Source organism: Quercus suber, unplaced genomic scaffold, assembly GCF_002906115.3.
Source record: "Quercus suber isolate HL8 unplaced genomic scaffold, Cork oak 2.0 scaffold_301, whole genome shotgun sequence".
NCBI lineage: Eukaryota > Viridiplantae > Streptophyta > Magnoliopsida > Fagales > Fagaceae > Quercus > Quercus suber.
This window is the reverse complement of record NW_027069757.1, coordinates 863,006-867,291: the sequence shown is the minus strand read 5'-3', so window position 1 is coordinate 867,291 and position 4,286 is coordinate 863,006.

Genomic DNA, 4,286 nt, shown 5'->3' with positions numbered 1-4,286 from the left:
AATATTCAATGTATTCATTATATTAAAAAAATGTTTAAGTAAAGCTGTATCCTGAAATAAGTAAATATAAGAGTTTAATTCTTCTCTGTTTCAATTTAAAACCAAATTGTGCAAATTTTTTTTTTTTTTTTGATAAGTAAAAAGATGTATATTCAAAGAGCTACCTCATGAAAAACAAAAGGTAGAGCAAGGAGTACAGAGAAGGAAACAAACAACAAGAAAAGACAACAAAACAAACATAAGCCAACAAAAGAACTAAGTACAGAGCAGAGAATTAAGGAACAAAGGGAGAGAGTCACTAGAGGTGATTCCCTAAGCCCTAGTCCAATCAAAAAGAGAACCACTAAAGAAAGCAAGCAACTGATTATCGAATTTGTCCGTATCCTCAAAGGTTCACCAATTCCGCTCCCTCTATATACACCACATAAGGCACAAAGGAGCTAAATTCCAAATGCTAGAAGAATGCTTTCCAAACCAATTCCACCAACCAAAAAGCGTATCTGCAACCGATCTTGGCAGAATCCAAGAGATCCCAAAAGTTTTAAAAACCAAGCTCCACAACTGAAAAGCTTTTTCACAATGGAGAAGCAAATGGTTCACCGTCTCCCCATTACTACGACACATAATGCACCGGTCAACAAAAACAACTCCTCTACGCCTCAGACTGTCCCCCTGTAAGAATCTTTTCCCAAGTTGCAGTCCAAACAAAGAAAGAGACGCGCGGAGGAGCCTTAACCTTCCAAATACCTTTCCAAGGAAAGATAATAGGCAAAGGACAACGAAGCTTGTTGTAGAAATAGCGGATGTCAAAATCCCCCTTCTTTGTCACCTTCCACCTCATACGGTCTCCAAGCTCAGAACGAGGTAAATTAGAACCCAAGGTACGAAGGAATTCATCCACCTCACCCATCTCCCAATCATTTGGATCCCTTAATAAGCGAACATTCCAGCTTCTCCGAGCCTCCATCCCCAACCTTTCGAGAGACAAGGCCACCGATGCCTCTCTATTAGAAGCAATCCCATACACTAATGGGAAGGATCGATGGAGTGGTAAGTCCCCACACCACCTATCTGTCCAAAACTTTACTCTATCCCCCACCCCTACCTCAAACTGAATGCATTTACTAAACACCTCCCAACCTTTTCGAATACTTCTCCATAAACCACACCCATAGGCACCCCTACCCAGCTTAGAAGACCAACCCCCCCACTTTTCCCCAAACTTCGAAACTACAACCCTCCTCCAAAGACGAGTCTCCTCAACCCCAAACCGCCATAACCATTTTCCTAGTAAGGCTTTGTTGAAAGTGGTTATTTTCCTTACACCCAGACCACCGTTCGCCTTAGGAGCACACACCTTATCCCACCCCACCAAGTGAGCCTTCGAATCCCCCCACAAGAAGTCCCTTTGCATCTTCTCAATCTTATTCGCCACATGTGATGGAATGGTAAAAAGAGACAAATAATAAGTAGGAAGGCTAGCTAGTGTACTCTTAAGTAACTTCAGTCTTCCACCCAGCCAGCTTTCACTTAATTTTCTCCAAAATAGGATTCCAAATAGAGGGAGACTTATGAGGAGCCCCTAACGGCATACCTAGATAAGTCATAGGCAAAGTTCCAATCCTACAACCCAGAATCTCTGCCAAGGCAAGCACATTATTAACCTCTCCTATTGGAACCATCTCGCTTTTCAGGACATTAACGTTCAAACCTGTCACAGCCTAAAAACAAAGGAGAAGCATCCGAACGTGAAGGATTTGCTCCACTTCCGCATCACAAAAAAGAATAGTGTCATCCGTAAACAGAAGATGAGAGACACATTCCCTTCACCCCGTCTACCATCTACCTTAAAACCCCTGATCAAACCAGCACCTTCAACTCTTTTCAGCATTCTGCTTAAAACCTCCATAATAACCAGAAACAACATAGGAGATAGCGAGTCCCCTTGTCTCAGACCCCTCGTGCTCCTAAAAAAGTCAGCTGGAGTCCCATTAATCAAAATAGAGAATTGAACAGTTGAAATACAAGTCCGGATCCATCTACATCACTTCTCCCCAAAGTCCATTCTCTTCAAGAGATCTAGTAAAGCCTCCCAATTCATGTGATCATAAGCTTTCTCGATATCAAGCTTACAAATAAGCCCTGGAGTCTTACTCTTAACTCAGCTATCAACACACTCATTAGTAATAAGAACTGAGTCAAGAATTTGTCTACCTCCCACAAAACTATTCTGGGACTCAGAGTTCAGTTGGTCAAAAACCATCTTCAAACGATTTGCCAAAACCTTAGACAAGATCTTGTACAAACTCCCCACCAAGCTAATAGGCCTGAAATCTCGGATATTGGAAGCATCATTCTTCTTAGGAATTAAGGCTATGAAAGTAGTGTTCAGAGATTTCTCAAACTTACTGTGGAGATAGAACTCCTCAAAAACTGTTAGAACATCTCTTTCCACCACTCTCCAACAATGGTGAAAGAAGGCCATAGAAAAACCATCTGGACCTGGGGCTTTATCCCCAGCCAACTCATTAATAGCTAGAAGAATCTCCTCCTTCTTAAACCTCCTTTCAAGCCAGCACCTCTCCGACCCATCTATCTGATCAAACTCCAAACCTTCCACAAAAGACCTCCACTCCTCTGTCTCCTGATACAAATTTTTATAAAATTGAACCACTTGAGCAGCCACCTCAGACTCCTCCTCATAAACCACCCCATCCACTTTCAAAATGCTTAGATGGTTAAACCTTCTATCGGAATTAGCCATCTTATGGAAGAATTTAGTATTATTATCTCTTTCCTTAATCCATAACATTCTTGATTTCTGTCTCCATGAGATTTCTTCCAAAGAGAGAAGACTCTCTACTTCGGATCTTACCACAATTCTCTCACATGTCTCTGCATCAGAGAGGCCAAACTCCCCTTCCTTGGCATCAAGCAATTTCAAAGCCTCTAATAATTGAGACTTTTTGCGTCTGACATGACCAAACTCCGAGCGGTTCCACTGAATGATATCTTCTTGCAAGACCTTTAATTTTTTGGCAAACACAAAGTTAGGAGTACCAGAGAAAGAAAGTCGATTCCACCAAGAGTGAACTCTATCAATGAACTCGTCCGTCTTTAACCACATATTCTCAAACCTAAACGGACTTTTCCCCTTCGCCATTCCCCCTACCTCCACCAGAATTGGAAAATGATCTGAAACAGGACAAGGTAAAATCCGCTGGATCACATCCGGGTATTGCTCTTCCCAATCGTGAGACACCAACACTCTGTCTATCCTAGACATCGAAGGCTGATCGGAGCCGCTAGACCAGGTAAAAATCCCTCCCTCCAAAGGTAAATCAATCAAATTAAGATCCTCAATGAACTCTGTTGAGGTCCAAAATTTTACAACAAAGCCCATTCCATAAAAATAAAAAAAAATAAAAAATAAAGAAGGCCCAATTCGTTTAGCAAGAAGAATCGATGTCAAGGCCCTATGTATGTTCAGATTTCCAGCAAAAAAGACCATTAAAAAGTCCAGCAAATTCCAGTGAAAGAGCTGGGACGGGATCCCCAGAGGCTGCCAGAGGCACGGGATCCCCAGAGGCTGCCAGAGGCTCGGGATCCTTAGGACGTGCAGCACAGCTAAAGTGAATTAAAGCAGATTTGAAGAGAGAAAAGAGACAAAAGGCACGCGGACCTTATGACCCAGACACGCAGTGGAAGTACAAAGCAAAACGCAGGAGCTTTGGTTCCAACCATTTGAAGAAAGAGACAAGGAAAAGTACGACTGGAAAAGCTGGAGCAAAAGCCAAAATGCTTCAGGACAACCAACTGGAAAATCTGGAAATAGGAAGCTAGCTGGGAGACTTTCATCTGGTCGCAACAAAAAGAAAGAAACTATGAAGAAAAGGAAACGACATGATCCTGAAGCAACCAGGCACGAGACAAACTCTAAGGGGCAAAAGGGAGAAATCACCAGTACCCCAGAGCTCGATCTGTGCTATAAAAGAAGGCATGACGCAGAATAGAGGGGGGGGAATCATTAAGATAACTCTGTAAAACTCAAGAAAAACAGAGGAACCGCTCCCGGTATCCCAGAGACAGCCACTATAGCATATGCTTGGATTCAACAAATTCAAACTTTGCAAGTCTTGGAAGCTTGAATAGCTATCAAAGTCTGTAACTCTTGAACTTAGTTGAACCTTGTATCATGTGAATATAGAACTATAGGAAAAGCTCTGTAAAAACAAAAGAAAACAGAGGAACCGCTCCCGGTATCCCAGAAACTGCCACTATAGCAC